This window comes from Bufo bufo, chromosome 2, assembly GCF_905171765.1.
Source record: "Bufo bufo chromosome 2, aBufBuf1.1, whole genome shotgun sequence".
NCBI lineage: Eukaryota > Metazoa > Chordata > Amphibia > Anura > Bufonidae > Bufo > Bufo bufo.
Window position 1 is genome coordinate 357,555,010 of NC_053390.1, and position 18,855 is coordinate 357,573,864.

An 18,855-nucleotide genomic window follows, 5' to 3' on the forward strand; every position below is an offset into this window, starting at 1 on the left:
TGCAGCAACGTTTCATTAGACCATTAGGTTGAAACGTTGCTGCACTAGGTGTAATAAAGAAATTGATTGGATCCCTTTGGAGTGCCGTGGCTTATTCTACACATTTTTTGGCCACGCTATGACACTACCACCACCATGCTTCACTGATGAGGTGGTATGCTTAGGATCAAGAGCAGTTCCTTTCCTTCTCCATACTCTTCTCTTCCCATCACTCTGGTAGAAGTTGATCTTGGTCTCATCTGTCCATAGGATGTTGTTCCAGAACTGTGAAGGCTTTTTTAGATGTCATTTGGCAAACTCTAATCTGGCCTTCCTGTTTTTGAGGCTCACCAATGGTTTACATCTTGTGGTGAACCCTCTGTATTCACTCTGTTAAAGTCTGCTCTTGATTGTTGACTTTGACACACATACACCTACCTCCTGGAGAGTGTTCTTGATCTGGCCAACTGTTGTGAAGGGTGTTTTCTTCACCAGATAAAGAATTATTCGGTCATCAACCACAGTTGTTTTCCGTGGTCTTCCGGGTTTTTTGGTGTTGCTGAGCTCACCGGTGCGTTCCTTCTTTTTAAGAATGTTCCAAACAGTTGTTTTGGCCACGCCTAATCTTTTTGCTATGTCTCTAAAGGGTTTGTTTTGTTTTTTCAGCCTAATGATGGCTTGCTTCACTGATAGTAACAGCTCTTTGGATCTCATCTTGAGAGTCGACAGCAACAGATTCCAAATGCAAATAGCACACTTGAAATTAACTCTGGACCTTTTATCTGCTTATTGTAATTGGGATAATGAGGGAATAACACACACCTGGCCATGGAACAGCTGAGAAGCCAATTGTCCCATTACTTTTGGTCCCTTAACAAGTGGGAGGCACTTATGCAAACTGTTGTAATTCCTAAATCATTGACCTGATTTGGATGTAAATACCCTCAAATTAAAGTTGACAGTCTGCAGTTAAAGCACATCTTGTTCGTTTCATTTCAAATCCATTGTGGTTGTGTATAGAGCCAAAAATGTTAGAATTGTGTCGATGTCCCAATATTTATGGACCTGACTGTATGTTGTTAAAAATAAAAACGATGCCAAAACATAAATTTTTAGGTAATCTTGCCTCACAAAAAACATAATATAGAGCAATTAAAAATCATATGTACCCCAAAATACTACCAAAAAAACTGGCACCTTATCCCGTAGTTTCCAAAATGTGGTAACTTTTTTGAGTTTCTACTGTAGGGGTGCATCACGGGGGCTTCAAATGGGACATGGCATCTAAAAACCAGTTCAGCTAAATCTGTCTTCTAAAAACCATTGGCGTTCCTTTCCTACTGCGCCCTGCCGTGTGCCCGTACAGCAGTTCACGATAACATGTGGGGTGTTTCTGTAAACCGCAGAATCAGGGTAATAAATATTGAGCTTTATTTTGCTGTTAACCCTTGCTTTGCTACTGGAAAAAATGGATTAAAATGTAAGATCTGCCAAAAAAGTGAAATTCTGAAATTTCATCTCCATTTTCCATGAAGTCTTGTGGAACACCTAAAGGGTTAACAAAATTTGTAAAATCCGTTTTCAATGCCTTGAGGGGTGTAGTTTCTTAAATGGGGTCATTTTTGGGTGGTGTCTATTATGTAAGCCTCACAAAGTGACTTCAGACCTGAACTGGTCGTTAAAAAGTGGGTTTTGGAAATTTTCCTAACATTTTCAAGATTTGCTTCCAAACTTCTAAGCCTTCTAAAGTCCCCAAAAAATAAAATGTCATTTTCAAAATGAGCCAAACATGAAGTAGACATATGGGAAATGTAAAGTAATAACTATTATATGAGGTATCACTATCTATTATAAAAGTAGAGAAATAGAAATTAGAAAATTTGGTAATTTTGGGGTAAATTTGGGATTATTTCACAAATAAAGGTGAAATATATTGACTCAAGTTTATGACTATCATGAAGTACAATGTGTCACGTGAAAACAATCTCAGACTGGCTTGGATAAGTAAATGTGTTCCAAAGCTATTACCACATAAAGTAACACGTCAGATTTGCAAAAAATGGCCTGGGCAGGAAGGTGAAAACTGGCCCGGTGTTGAAAGGGTTAAAGAAAACAACATCTGCTTTAGGTGCTACACTACAACATCGCACTTCGCCAGGAACTGTAAGGTCAGTGTGACATCCACAGAATGAGATAGCACAGAACACAACACGGCTTTGCACCCTGGACCACCCTCTCAGGTATCACCCCAAGCAGAGGAGCATGATGGGAAGCAGATAGACACAACAGTAGTCACTTCTCACTGCACAGAGATCTGTAAAGGACTCGCAGGAGGGAAGTCCTGCTCAAAAATCTGCCTTGTCAGAGTTTATCCGGTCAGCCACCAAGATAAGACAATCAAAGTATATGCAATCTTAGATGATCAAAGCTACAGGTCTTTAGCTAAATCCACCTTCTTTGACACCTTCAACATCGTAGGGCCTGGTTTTCCTTACTCCTTAAGGAGTGCTGGTACCGTTGAGACGGCGGGGAGGAAGGCAACTGGGTACATGGTAGAGTCCATAGATGGTCAGACCTGCTTGTTTCTGCCAACCATACTGGAGTGCAATCACATTCCTGACAACCAGTCTGAGATACCTACACCAGAGGTGGCAGCATACCACCCCCGCCTGAGGTGTATGGCTCACCTGATACCAGAACTGGATCCAGAAGCCCTGGTAGTATGTCTCTTCCAAGGAGTAAAACTAAGACCACGCCTGCGACGGTGAGCAAGATCACTTAGGGTGCACAGTCTTCCACAGGACAAGAGAAGACAACAGGGTCACAATGTCCATAGAAGTCAGGCTGTTCTTGGATATCATGGATCAAGGAATAGTAAAAGACAACTCAAAAAGCTGGGTTGCACCTTTACCACTTAAACCCTGGAGACAATGCTTACCTAACAACGAAGAGCTTTTCTACAGTCAATTCATCTCCCTCAAACACAAACTTCAGAGGACACCAGAGACGAAAGAACATTTCTTTCCCTTCATGGAAAGAATATTCCAGAATAACCATGCAGAAATGGCACCCACGCTTCAAGACTCCGAGGAGTGTTGGTACTTACCCATATTCGGCGTGTATCATCCTAAAAACCAGGGCACATACGAGTAATATTCGACTCGAGCACCAGGTGCGAAGGTGCCTCGCTAAATGTCTGGTCCAGACCTCAACAACAGACTTCTGGAGGTACTTCTCCGCTTCTGCAGAGATTCCGTAGCATTTATGGCCAACATACAACAGATGTTCCACTGCTTCCTTGTCAAGGAAGAACACAGAAACTACTTGAGGTTCTTCTGGTACTGCAACAATGACCCCAATGAAGACATTATAGAGTACCGAATGAGAGTGCACATCTTCGGAAACAGTCCTTCCCCTGCAGTTGCTACCTATGGTCTCAGACATTCAGCCCGACAGGGTGAAGCAAAGTATGGGTCAGATGTCAGATCCTTTGTGGAAAAAGATTTCTACGTGGACGACTGCTTAAAATCCACACCCACGAACGAGACCGCAATTAGTCTCTTAAAAAGGGCCCAAGAAATGCTCGCTCTGTCTAATTTGAGGTTGCACAAAATCGCCTCCAACAGCTGTGAGTTAATGTAGGCCTTCTCACCTTCTCACCCCAAGACCATTCAAGTGATCTAAAGGACTTGGATCTTAGCACTGACTCCCTTCCCATGCAGCGAAGCCTCGGTTTGCTCTGGAGGAGGAAGAAAAGCCCTTCACACGGAGAGGTGGTCTGTCCACCATAAACAGCTTATATGATCCTCTGGAAATCGTAGCGCCTGTTACTATCCAAGGAAAAATTATGTTAAGAGATGTCTGATTTGGATGAACCACTTCCCACAGACCAGCCTTCACGTGGGATGACCCTAAACATACGTGCCATCTACTGAAGTCAAGATGCATATATCTGTGATGCTTCAGTCAAGGCAATTGCTGCCGTGGCATACCTAAAGACCATTGATGTCAATGAACAATGCCATATAGGGTTTGTCATGAGCCTGACCAAACTGGTGCCACTTCGCCAAGCGAACACACGATTCCCAGACTACGTCTGCAATTGGGTGCTAAGGATCAGGAGATCCACTTGTCCTAAACAGTGGCACTACATGCCTACACAGCATAATCCTGCTGACCACATGACTAGATCCGTCACACCAAGGCACCTTAAGGACACAACATGGTTTACGGGTCCTGCATTCCTGTACCGTTCAACGTCTTTCCGCATCGGATCCGACACATTCATAATTACATAGTTACATAGTTAATAAAAAGACATAAGTCCATCAAGTTCAACCAAGGGATAGGTGGGGATGCGAATTCGAATTGGTAGAATTGGCATTGGTAGATCCGGATGCAGATGAAGAAGTCCGATCTGAAGCATCTGTTCTACATACAGTGACTCCAGACCACCAACTCAAATCCCATCGTTTCGACAGGTTCTCCACTTGGATGTTGCTCGTTTGTACTATAGCCTGTGTAGTTCATATAGCTCAATCTTACAAGTCGGCATTACCTGTGAGCCAGAAGCCCTGAAAAAGTTGGCATCACTGCAAACACACCTTTACCACTGCTAATCTAGAAAGGTCCAAGAACATAATAATTTGCACGATACAACATGAATGTCATGCTAAGGAAATAGACTACCTCAGCAAAAGTCAGTCTCCAAAGATAGCGCTTTGAAGAAGCTTGATCCCACCATTGACCAAAATGGGTTGCTATGAATGAAAGACCTAGTAGTGGCGTCTGTTGACGCCAGACGGGGAGTGTTCTGCTCAGCAGAGTTGAGAATCATTACAAATCACGTCTGCCTCAGTTTTGGTATTTCTGTAGTGATTAGTGTGGTTATAGCACCATCTAGCGGTGTTAAGTTGTATTACACTTCGTTTTTCCTATTGCAAAGACTGCTGCATTGTGGGTAGTGCAAAGCATTCTGGGAAAGAGCAGTCTCCAGGACACAGTGCAGAGCTGTCCTTCTGCGTATCTCCTTCGCAAACTCCACTATCCTTGTAAAATCATATCTGGTAAGAGATAACACACACAAAAAATCCACACATCTGGTAGAGTACAGTGAATGACTGTAAATACTTCCAGTTCTGAAGACTCCAGCGGCTCAGGATCAGTGCTCTGGGCAGCTGGGCTCAGGCTGGAAGTGGGCACCGCTCTGCAGGAAGGAGACCAGGGCTCGGCTCACCCTAGTGTTATAGTGCACCCCAGCACCCCACAGTATGCAGTATAGCACCCTATAGTATACAGCAACCCACAGTATGCAGTATAGCACCCTATAGTATACAGTATGCAGTATAGCACCCCACACTATACAGTACCCCACAGTATATAGTAGAGCAGTATAGCACCCCACAGTATACAACACCTCACAGTATACAGTAGAGCAGTATAGCACCTCACCGTATACAGCACCTCAAACTATACACGATACAGCACCCCACACTATACAGCCCCCCACACTACACAGTACAGCAGTATAGCACTCCACAATATACAGCACCCACAGTATACAGCCCCCCACAGTATACAGTACAGCAGTATAGCACTCCACAAAATACAGCACCCATAGTATACAGTATACAGCCCCCACAGTATACAACCCCCCACAGTATACAGGCCCCAACACTATACAGCACCCCACTATACAGTAGTTTACAGTATATTAGCATAACAGCCCCTGTCACCTTTTTCTGATGTAATCTTCACAAAAAAAGCTCCACAGTTAAGGCAAACTTCTATAGCAACACTCCTGGTAGGACCTTGATGACCTCATAGCCATGTGACCAGTAATATTGCTATGTTACTGGTCACATGGTGATGATGTCATCTAAGGTCCTAGAGAATCACAGCTCTCACAATACGCTGCCTGGAGTGCCGGCAGGCATGGCATGGCAGCACCCCCTGTGTAGCTGACAGCCTGACACCCGGGGTAGTGGCTAGCAGGGCTCAAGAGGCAGCTTCCTTGGGCCCCCCAGGAGCAACTGCCCCTTTTGCCCCTTGTTAAAGACAGCCCTGACTCACGCGCATTGCGCAGAGAGTACAACCTGTTGACCAATAAACAAGTTAGACTACAAAGAACAGTCCTCTTATTTGGAAGACAGGAATGATTTATGCTGAATGTCAGACTGCACACTGTGTGAATGTGTATGAAGACAGAACATAGATGGCAGAGTGTTTCGTTCCACAAAATGCAGAGCCTAGTATCCGTGTTTTGCGGATCCGCAATCTGTTGCCCGCAAAAACAGTTATGACCATGTGCATAAGTCCTAATACAGTATCAGCTAAATAGATGAGAGTTTCCATAGAAATTTTCCACACGGAAATTATTTTGCTGTACAGATGTTGAGATCTTCAGTGCAGATTTCACTCTTCGCAATGCAAAAAAATGGGGTAGATCAACAAAAAAAAATGCAAGAAACACATGTATATATTAGAGCGGAAACGCAGTAAAAACTACATGGCAATTTGCATGGAAAATCCACATAAACTACACTAACATGTGCATATACCCTAAGTCAAGCATAGAGAAGACTATATTAATACTTGTTCTTAGTATACCAGTCTTAATAGAAAACCCCCTGGAACTGCGGTGCATCATCAAGAGCTGGCATAGATTTTTGGTCTAATGTGTGCCAGTTTTCTTCTTTGTTCTTAAAGTAGAACTGTCGTTTCAGTTTATTTTTAATATGGTGTAGGGACTTGGATGGTAAAGATTTTTGCAACATACTTTATTAGGGAAAGACATTTTTTCTAGTACAAGGTGGCCCACATAAAAGTAACCCGCCTCCAATATCTCCAAATCAAACTGCCTAAATCTATCTTAGTTGTCCATAGCAACCAATCAGAGCTCAGCTTTCATTTTTTCAAAGCCTTGTAGTAACCAAAAACTAAGACTGATTTATTATTCAGTTTGATTAAAAGTGACCTAGTGTGTCAGAAAGATGGTGTTCTTCCTGAAACAGCGAATAGTGATTGTGGAAGGTTACATACGAAGTAGATCGATTAAGGAATGACGCTTGGTTTCATTTATCAGGTCACGTAAATTCCCAGAATAGGAGGTACTGGTCCACTGAAAATCCTCATTTGACTCATGAAACACCACTTCACAACCAGAAAATTGGCGTTTGGTGCGCAGTGTCAGGAACACAAATAGTAGGCCCAAGTTTCTTCAAATCAACTGTAAATGCCCATTTCACTATGATATTTGTGGTTGCTAAAATATAACTTTTATTAAATTATCTAAAAAAGAACGTGTGGAGGTTCTCAGATACACATATAAACTAGACATGTACACTATCCTGGGTGGCACCTACTACATTTGGACATGTATAGCTGGCCTAACCTAAGACTATATATATGTCACCAGAGGGGGCAGACTAATGACCAAAACCAAACGGGGGGATGGACTTATTGTGATATGTATACCTCCATCAGCCCCTATTAATCAGTAGTCCGGTCACTAACATCGGTCTGCACTCCCACCTGGGACTATATAGACGGCCGTCCCAGTGCCACAGGCTACGTGCTGCACGCTATGTACCAGAGCGTGTCAGCACAGGTGTTTGTGTGTGTCTGTAAGCACTCCTGATGAATCGGTGGCAGTAAAAGACACCAGAGAAACGCGTCGAGCGAAAGATCGACTGCGTTCCCTGAGTCATGGACGGGAGAGCTTTGTAGTCTATGGGAGACACAATTACCGTATTTTTCGCTTTATAAGACGCACTTTTTCCCCCCCAAAAGTGGGGGGAAAATGGCAGTGCGTCTTATAAAGCGAACACTGCCATGTTTACTTTGGTGACGCTGATACATCGCAAGCCGCGATGTATCAGAGGGGTGGGAGGAGGGGACGGAGGCTGGCAACACTTACGGCGGGGCCCGATGCAGTCACTGTACTGTAATACATCGGGCCCCGCTCACGGCAATTATCACATGTAAAGTCTATTATCTTCAAGCAGTATCTCTGCTTTTAACTAGGGCAATCCTCTGTAGTAGTACACCTTACTATGAAAGCGGCAGGCAGAGCGGCAGCGTAATCTCGCGATGCTCACTCATTCACGCTCCTCCCACTTCCTTCATGAATGAGTGAGCATCGCGAGATTACGCTGCCGCCCTGCCTGCCGCTATCTGTGAGAGGCTTGGCTAGCATGGAAATGTCCCTGATGAACTTCCGATAATAATTGGCGAAGCCCAAAAAGCGCTGCAGGGAACGAAGACCACTGGGCTGGGGCCACTGTAAGACAGCCGAAACCTTCTCAGGATCCATGGAGAACCCCTCAGCGGAAATGATGTAACCTAAGAAGGTTACCTGGGATCGGTGAAATTCGCATTTCTCAAGCTTACCGAACAGCTTGTTCTCTCGTAACCGTTGCAACACTCGTCTGACATCCAGAATGTGGGCCTCCATGGATTCAGAATATACCAAGATGTCATCCAAATAGACCACCACACACTGCTGCAACAGGTCACGGAAAACATCATTGATGAATTCCTGAAAGACTGCGGGCACATTGCACAACCCAAAGGGCATAACCAAGGATTCATAATGACCGGTCCTGGTGTTAAACGCGGTCTTCCACTCATCGCCCGCCTTGATCCTTACCAGGTTATATGCCGCCCTCAGGTCGAGTTTGGTAAAGACCGTGGCCCCTTTAAGGCGATCGAACAGCTCGGAAATCAAGGGTATCGGGTAAGCGTTCTTGATCGTGATGCGATTGAGACCCCTGTAATCGATGCAAGGCCTCAACTCACCGCCCTTCTTTTTCACAAAGAAAAATCCAGCCCCTGCCGGGGACGAGGATTTGCGAATGTGTCCGCGTGAAAGCGCCTCCCTCACGTACTCCTCCATGGCCTTATTCTCCGCTACCGACAGTGGATAGACTTTGCCACGAGGAGGAACGGCACCAGATTGTAACTCTATGGCACAATCGTATGGGCGGTGCGGAGGTAGGGCAACTGCGCTTACCTTATCGAATACATCCCGGTACTCCTCGTATTCAGGAGGCAACAGAGAGTCCGAGGAAGTACACAGCAACTTGACAGACCCATGGATGCAACTAGCCCCACACTGCGGTGACCACGAGAGGATCTCGGCCGATCTCCAATCGAAAGTCGGATTATGCTTCCGGAGCCAGGGGTACCCCAAGACCACCGAGTAGTGTGGAGACGAAATAACCTGGAGACAGACCGACTCTCTGTGAACGGCACCAATGGCTATCCCCACTGGAAGGGTCTCATGAGTCACGTGTGGCGGCAGAAGGGGTCTGCCGTCTATCGCCTCAAGAGCCAGTGGGGAACCTCGAGCCTGCAGAGGAATGGAATTGGCGGCAGCGAACACATTATCAATGAACAAACCACCAGCACCAGAGTCCACCAACGCCTGGGTCGTCACCGAGCCCCCGACCCAGGAGAGGACAACAGTGATCAGTGGTTTGTCAACACGGGAAACCGGGGACGAGGAGACTCCACCCAAGATCTGCCCCCGACAGGATCTCAGGTGCGAGCGTTTCCCGGACGGTTCGGACATGCCAACCGAAAATGCCCACCGAGACCACAGTACATGCATCGGCCCTCGCGTCTCCGGAGTACCCTCTCCCCCTCGGACAGGCGAGCAAACCCCAGCTGCATGGGTTCACCCCCAGACAAGTCATCCCCAGGAGGCGTGGGAGGAGAGGGAGGCACGGGTGGGACAGCAAACGTAGGCGCCAATCTGTTAGAAAACCTCCGCAGGCTCTCCTTAAAGGAAGGTCTCTCCCTGAGTCTGGTGTCAATCAAAATCAGGAAAGAAATGAGAGACTCGAGCTCCACTGGTAGGTCCTTAGCTGCAACCTCATCCTTCAAGGCATCCGAGAGACCATGAGAGAAAGCAGCGACCAGAGCCTCATTATTCCAGCCCACCTCTGCTGCCAGGGTACGAAACTCAATGGCGTATTCAGCTACGGATCATGAACCCTGTCTGATGGACATAAGGAGCTTCGCAGCAGAGGCAGCACGAGCCGGCACATCGAATACCTTCCGAAGAGAAGCAACAAAACCGGAAAACTCGGCAACCACCGGATTGTTGTTCTCCCATAAAGGGCTGGCCCAGGCCAAGGCCTTGTCTGAGAGCAGCGAGATCAAGAAGCCCACCTTTGATCTCTCAGTGGGAAAGGCATGTGGCAGCAACTCGAAATAAATGCCCACCTGGTTAAGGAAACCTTGGCACTGAGTTGGCTCTCCCCCAAAGCGCTGTGGAAGAGGGGCAGAACCGGTCATACCCCGAAACACCACAGGTGCAACAACAGGTGTCGGGGTAGACTCTGGCGCAACAACCGGAGCGGCAGTAGGAGCGGGCCCAGGAGCGACAACCGACCCATCGGCAACGGGAGCGAAATGAGCCGTGCGTTCAAGCAGGGTTTGCAACGCCACAGCGAACCGACCCAACAGGTGATCCTGCTGATCAAGTCTGGCAACCAGCGTGGGTAGCGAGGATGGCCCTGTACCGTCAGAATTCATGGCTTGGTCCTAATGTCATGGAACCATGAACCAGACGTACAACAAGGGATAAGTGAAAATAAGAAGGCTTTATTGAAAATAAAGCTGTAAAGCAAAAGTCCAAACGGATGGCGAAACCGAAGCAGAGTCTTTGCGAAGCCAGAGGTCAGGAACCAGAAGGGTAGTCAGACGAAGCCAGGATCAGGAACCAGCAGGGTAGTCAGACGAAGCCAGCATCAGGAACCAGCAGGGTAGTCGGACGAAACCAGGATCAGGAACCAGCAGGGTAGTCGGACGAAACCAGGATCAGGAACCAGAAGCAGCAGCAGTCTAGAAGCATGTGAACACAGGAGGACCAAGCAAGGAACTGAAGCCACAGACCTCCTATATATATGAGCTATGCATCCAGCTCCTCCCAGTGGGAAGGAGGAGCCGCAGGGTGGGAGGCTACAAGAAACCCAGAAACCAAGATGGCCGCCAGCACATGTCAAACGAAGGAGAACAGCAAGAAGGTAAGACCATGACACCCTTTTGGTTTTGGTCATTAGTTTATTGTCAGGTAGTCGCCTATTACATAAAATATTATTTAGTGAACTTCAACTGTGAATACCTGAATTTACCTGGACATCTTTGAACAGTTTTACAACCAACTAACACCATGAGAAATAATGTCCTGCTTTTTATGTTTCAAAGTATTTTATTCATAATGAAAGTAATTGTACACATCATATAGAATACATAAAATGGTACAGGAGTAACATGCACCACGATAGGCATGTCATATATGCTAAGCAGGTATCATTACATCCATATAGAATATGATGAAAAGCAAATAATGAGAATAACATAAATAATATAAAAATAAAACAAGATTAAGTAAAATAAAATAAATTAACATATGGAGTTCACATCTATGAGCCAAAGTAGACCAAGGCAATGTTGAAATATAATTAGAGACACACATTTACCCTTAGATATAAACTATCAGGACATGTGCCCTAAGGATCACAGTCAGTAATAAGTCAGGCCTTGTTGCGTAGCCGTTGAATATGAGGAGGACATCCAGGGTTCCCACAATTTCTCAAAGGCCTCGTATGTATCTTGACGGATAGCATTCAATGTCTTATACAGTAGTATTTTGTTAATCCTATCAACTACGGCTTGAAAGCTAAGATCGGCCGACCGCCATTTGTATGCAATGTGGATCCTGGCTGCTAATAACATATGTTGAGACAGTTTAAATTTGGAATATGGCATCCTCGAGGATTTATCGCCTAGAAGGCTTAAAGTGGGAATCAGGGGAAAGGCACAGTCCAGCACAGAGGAGATCAGGTCACGAATCTTACTCCAAAATCCCTGCACCACTGGGCAAGACCACCAAATGTGATAGACCGTGCCATCCACCCCGCATCCCCTGAAACACAGAGGAGAGACCTCCAGGTAGATGCGGTGAAGTCTATAAGGGACTAAATATGTCCTATGAAGAACCTTGATTGAGGTTTCCGCTAATGTAATTTGCCAAGAGGTCTTATTCAAAGTCTGTGAGCATTGATGCCATTTTGCAATCGTAAGGTCTTCCTGGATGTCCCCCTCCCACTCCAACATATATGGCAACTTAAGTCCCTCCGGTAAGGTATTAAGTAAACCATAAATCCTAGATAATAATCCCTGCTTAAACAGCGAGTAGGTAACAGATCTTTCAAAGGGAGTAAAGTCCACAGTCGTGTCATTGATCTTCAGGGATTGGAGACATGAAAAAATCTGTAGGGCGTTAAATGATTCACAATCCGGCAAATCGTATTTGTTTTTAAAGTCAGTTATGGACATAAGCTTTCCCCTAACCACAAACCTATAAAGGGTGGTAAAATTATTGGAAATCCACCACCGGAAAGTCTCCATCCTGAGACCAGGGTGGAATAATTGATTCCCAAATAAGTAAAAAAGCGGCGTATGCTTAGATTGAAAGCCTGCTTTAAATCTGACAGACCGCCATAGGATCAGAGAATGGTACGACAATGGTGAAGCTGTACGTATAACTGAAGGCAAGGGAATGGTATTCCAGAGGAGGGATCTCCAGGTCCAGGGTGCACACAAAGTCTGTTCCAAAGATACCCATAGAGGGAAGACCTCTGGTTTTAAGTGGGTCAAGAATAATTGAGCTAAGCCTGCTGATTTGTAGTAGTTGATGAAGTCTGGAACAGAAAGACCTCCCTGGGATTTGTGTCTACACATTGTGGACCTGGAGATCCTAGCCCGCTTGCCAGCCCATATAAATTTCATGGTATCCGCCTGCAAATTTCGGAGGTCCCTGATGGGGATCTGAACCGGAAGGGTTCTGAACAAATATAGGATGCGGCTCAGTACCACCATCCTAACAATATGTATTCTCCCTACCCATGAAACTGGTAGTGTGCTCCAAGTTTTGTAATCTTCTCTAATTCTACGGTAGAGCGGCATATAGTTGAGTTTGTAGGTTGAGGACAGCTTCGCAGGTATTGAGGTTCCTAGATATTGAATGTGATTGGTTAGTTGGGTGAAAGGGAAATTTTGAGCAAGCGAAGTTTGGAGGGACGATGGGGAATTACACAACAGGAGTTCTGACTTCTTTTGGTTAATTTTGAGCCCCGAGGCTAAGGAAAAAGGCATTTAATAGCTGTAGGAGGTTCGGAAGTGAGATGAGAGGGTTAGTCAGAGATAACAGGAGGTCATCAGCAAATAAGCTCAGTTTATATTCAGTGTTTCCTATTTTAATGCCTGATAGGTTGGGGTCATTCCTGATAGAGATTGCGAGGGGTTCCATGGCCAAGGCGAATAATGCAGGGGAGAGAGGGCAACCCTGTCTAGTGCCTCTAAGAATTTGGATTGGTGAGGGATGAGTTGTTGGGAGTTTAAGGTATGTGACGGGAGCTGAGTATATTGCCTGAATCGCTTGTAAGAAAGGACCTGTAATTCTTATGTTGAGCAACACTTTATTCAAGTAATCCCAGCTAACAGAATCAAAGGCCTTTTCTATATCCAGTGCCAAAATGGCCAGCGGAGTCTTACTAGTGTTGGCTACCTGTATTACATTGAGTACCTTACTGATGTTATCTGGTGCTTCTCTGTTTGGTATGAAGCCCACCTGGTCTTTGTGAATAAGGCCGGGGAGAAAAATATTAAGGCGCCTCACTAGTATAGATGTAAAAAGTTTAGTGTCCAAATTTAACAGGGATATCGGTCTATAGTTAGTGGGGGATAAGGGATCTTTTTTAGGTTTGGGCAGTACGGTGATGTTAGCAAAAAGAAAGTCAGGATGGGGAGTATGACCAGATAATAAATGGTTGCAGAATTGTACAATGTGTGGGGTTAAAATCGGGGCATATTTTTTGTAGTACATGGCTGACAGCCCATCAGGACCCGGGGCCTTCCCCAGTTTCAAGGAGTTAATTGTGTAGGTTACTTCTTCAGAACTGATAGCTCTACTCAAGTCTTGTAATGCTTCAGGAGACACCTGGGGGAGTGGTATTGATGACAGAAAGTAATTTCTTGGTAGGGCCTGCCCACCATCTGAGCCTTTGTAAAGTTGTTGGTAAAAAGCGTGAAACGTATCGTAGATGGTTTTGGGGTTGGAAGTTATATGGCCTGTGCGTGAACGGATTTGGAAAACCTGGTTGATTTTCTGTTTAGCCTTCAGTTGACGAGCTAGCATTTTATCATGTTTATTAGCGTATCTATAGAAATACGATGCAGTCCATCGTAGGGCCTTTTCCGTATTATTTGATAATATAATGTTTATTTGCATCTTGGTATCCTTGACCGCTTTAAGTAGGTAAAGTGAGGGTGACCTCTGATGCGCCTGTACTAGTTTACTCAGTTTAGATTCAAGTGCCAGAAGGGCCGCCTGTCTCCCCCTCTTTAGTTGAGATGCTTCCCTGATTAATCTACCCGCATGTAAGCCTTGTGTGTAAGCCATGTAAGCAAAGGATCTACATCCGGTTGTACATTCTCTGCAAAAAAACATTTCATGTCCTCCTGAAGTCTATCACGAACAGCTGGTCTTGTCAGAAGTGACTCATTAAGTCTCCAAGAGAACAGACGGTTTGTAGGTGTGTTTGGGGCCATCTCAATCATCACCATGTCATGGTCAGACCAGGAAGATACGATATGCCTGCTATACTTCATAAAGGGGAGCATAGAGCTAGACAACCATATGAGATCAATACGTGAATATACCCTGTGGGCCGGGGAATAATAAGTATATCCCCTCTGTCCACCGTTATGCTCCCTCCACGAGTCCGCTATTGAAAGGGATTCTAAAACCTTCCTAATGGTGACCTTACATGAGGCCGTGCGTGAAGTAGTGGGTGGAGCAGAACGGTCCAACACAGGGTCCATCACGAAGTTGAAATCCCCACACCAGATCATTTTGTCATAAGTGAGGGATTCAAGTGTGTGTTGCATATGAGAGAAAAATGAAATTGACTCAATATTAGGGGCATACGTACTGACTAGACACCACATCTCACCGCAATAATCACCCAGTAATATGACGTAACGTCCCTCTCTGTCCACTATGGAGCGAGTAACCTGAAATGGGAAATTATTCTTGAGGAGGATTATGGTCCCTCTACATTTGGATTGAAAAGTGGACGAATAAAATCTAGTGTATTGGGGATGGAAGTATTTAGGGTGGGAAGTTGCAGTGAAATGGGTCTCCTGAAGACATATGATATCAGGTTTGTTTCTACAATAGGCTGAGAATGCTGTTTTACGTTTTCTCGGGGAATTAAAACCCCGAACATTGTGTGTTAGAACCTTACACATGTCTGACTACAATACAGGATGTGGCTAAGGCGGGTCACAGTGTGCAAAACCATATATCTCACCTGGCTCAAAGTGGGAACTCCAACAAAAAAAAAAAGAATGAAAAAAAAACATAACGATCATAAAGACTAATGCACCATAAGATGCAACATAATGCAGTCTAAATGGGTGAATTGCGGCCATCAGGTAGAAAAGGAACAAACCTGATTCCGCAATAAACAATTGTCCCCTATGGACGGGCAACAAGCACGTCCGATCCACCGCGTCCCATCATGTAGACGAGTGAGCCATGAGGGGGAACATAAGTGCAAGAAACATGGGCAGGGATAACGGGAGAGATCACGAGTTACCCAATTTCAATGAGTCTCTGTTGATCCGGCGCTTCGGCGCCCGTCTAGGATGGAGCCCTCAGGTCGCCGACGATCTGGTTCCTGAGGATGAAGTCGAGACAACCCTAGTCCATTCCCTCGTCGGGGCGTTGGGGCCTAGGGTGCGCGGACGGCCCTTCCGGACGATCTAATTCAATGCCAGCCTTCTGCAGAACCTCAATTCCTTCAGCCGGCGTGCGGATAGTATGGCTTCGAGTGTTCAGCTGGAAGGAGAGGGCGAAAGGAAATCCCCATCTGTACTTCACCTGCGCTTGTTGGAGGGCCTGAGTCACAGGCCACATTTCCCTACGTTTCCGTAGCGTGGACGGAGCCAAATCGGCGTAAAGATGTACCGACGAGGGAAGTCCAGGTAAGTTGGACAGGTTCCGGGCTGCATTTAGGATTTTATCCCTCATATCAGGATGGTGCATACGGAGAACCACATCTCTCGGCATATCAGGTATCCTTGTTTTCCCCAAGGATCTGTGGACTCTGTCCATCTTCAGATGTTCAGACTCAGTGTCCGGTAATAATTCTGCAAACAGAGACCCCATTGTCGCAGGCAAATCTTGATAAAGTTCAGGCAGTCCTCGAACCCGAAGGTTGCCTCTCCTGGACCTATTTTCTAAATCCTCGATTTTGAGTTCGAGCTCCTGTAGCTGAGCCGTATGTGAATCAATGTCTGCTCTGTCTGCTCCAATAGCGTCAGCTAATTCATCGGCAATAGTCTCCATATCAGACACCCTGTTGCCCAGGTCTTGTATCTGCCGAGTAAATTCAGCTACCGCTTGTGACAACTCGGTACGGAATAGCGCAGCAATGTTGTTATAGAGGTCAGTCGGATCTAGCTGGGCCTCTTCTGGAGCTGGTCTCTGTCCACTATCAGTGGATGAGGCAGGGCTTGCCGGCAGCGCGGCCTGGTCCGCCATGATGGAGTGGCGTGTTGATCTGAAAATCTCCGGTATTGTCTGGGACGGAGCGGGTGTAGCCGGCAATTTAGTCTTCCCTTTGCCGCGGGATGTTTTCTGCGTCCCTGTCACGGCTGTATGTGAGCAACAAGAGCATGCACAGAAAAAAGAGCTACTGACCGGACCCAAACTAGGGAGGATAAAGGGTGACCCCTGTCAGACCCTCAAAAGCTCTCCCTATGCTGCTAAGCCCATGCCTGGATCCAAATGGTGGAAGGAGGCATGCCCGCGTACCTAAGACTGATGACCACTGTAACCCCTACAATAGTGGAAGGGGCACGGCCACCGGTGCCCTGCTCAGTATATGGAGGGAACCGTGGTCGCCTCGGATCCAGTCAGAAAACACAGAGATACACAGCAATGTCTGCACACTTAGCTGAAGGGCTGCAGCCGCAGTGAAGACGGATCCAAAGACAGGCTGGCAATATCCGGAGTACTTGCTGCAGCAGAACACAGGTCCAGTGAAAGGATAGCATACAAGGGAAGATACTCAAGCAAGAGCTACAACCCAAATGAGAAATATAATCCACACCTACAATAGGAGGAGGGGGAATATAAAGGCAGGGAAATCAAACGGAGGAGGAACAGCTGGGAGGAAGGAAACAGAAAACTCCTCCCAGCTCTAGTAGTGACATCATCACAGGGGTGGAGAAACAGAGCTGTGAGAACGTCCCAAAGCTCTGGTAGTGACAGTCCCCTGCATGAGAGCACTGATGTAGTGGAGCCGTGATGACGGCGATTAACATGGGATTGAGGCGGTGGACGGTGCGGAGCTCACACAGGCATGTCCTCCCGGCAAGCCGCGCGCATGCGCCCCTCTAATGTCCTGCTTTTTACAACAAGATGGAGCAACATGCCGCACCTCAGGGAACTGACCGGCACAGGTACCGGTTCATGACCTGTTTACGGAAGAGCGAACTGTGAGAGAGAGGTTATGGCCAACACGTTCCCCAGACTTGTCCACATGCAATTTTTATCTGGGAGCAAATATAAAACAGAAATTGTATGCTAACAAGCCACATCCCCTGGATGAACTCAAGACATCATAAACACTATCCGCAGCATCACAAGCCCATATCAGCCAACATACTCTGACCTGCCCAAAGATGCATAGACCTGAACGGGGACCACTTTCAGCATCTTGTGTGACTTGTGGGTAATTAAAAAAAAAATAAAATACACTTGCTAGTTCATCTTGTCATACTATAGCTGGAGGCGGGCTACTTTTTCGTGGTCCACCCTGTAGAAAACAGGGTGTAAAGAGACTTCTTAGCAAAGCACATACTGAGCGTAGCTAAGGAGAATCTGTCTTCAGCTTTTACTGAGTGCTGAAAACGCCTTTGTGTATTTAGATAGGCAGTGTGATAGTTAGTCCCTGACATCTACATAGTCAAGGACTATGGTAGTGACAAAAGACAGGCTGGAGGCATCTGTATGTTACACACAGGCATCTTCAGCGTCCAGAAGAAGACTGAAGACAGACTCTCCTTAGCAACACTCGGAGCTTTGCTGAGAAGACTCTTTACACCCTTTTTCTAGAACAAAGAAGCATCTTTCTCTAACAAAGTACATTACAAAAATGTTTAACATCCCTGTCTCTACACTATATTAAAAATAAAAAGACCCTTACACTTAAATGATTCAGACTGTGGATATCCCACCCACCCCACTTGTTGTAAAAGAAGAGAGAGAGGTGGAAAAAGAGCAAAAGTCGCAATTGTGGGCACATTCATGCCAAAAATTGAAACAGGTGTACATGAGAAAACTGGTATACAAGTTGATACATTCTCCCATTTTGAAAAAAAAATTGTGGGGTTTTTCTGCACTTTTTTTTTGGTGCGTCTTTTAAGGCTACTTTTACACTTGCGGCAGTGTAATCCGGCGGGCAGTTCCGTCGTTGGAACTGGCCGCCAGATCCGCCGCTAACTGAAAGGATTTGTGAGGCGGATCCGGAAGCGGATCCGTCTCACAAATGCATTGCAAGGACGGATCCTTCTCTCCGCTTGTCATGCGGACAGACGGATCCGTCTTGTATCTTTTTTCACATTTTTACCGGTCTGCACATGTGCAGGCCGGAAGGACGGATCCGGCATTCCGGTATTTTGAATGCGCTAATACATTCCTATGGGAAAAAATCCAGCATTCAGGCATGTCTTCAGTTTTTTTCGCCGGAGATAAAACCGTAGCATGCTACGGTTTTATCTTTTGCCTGATCA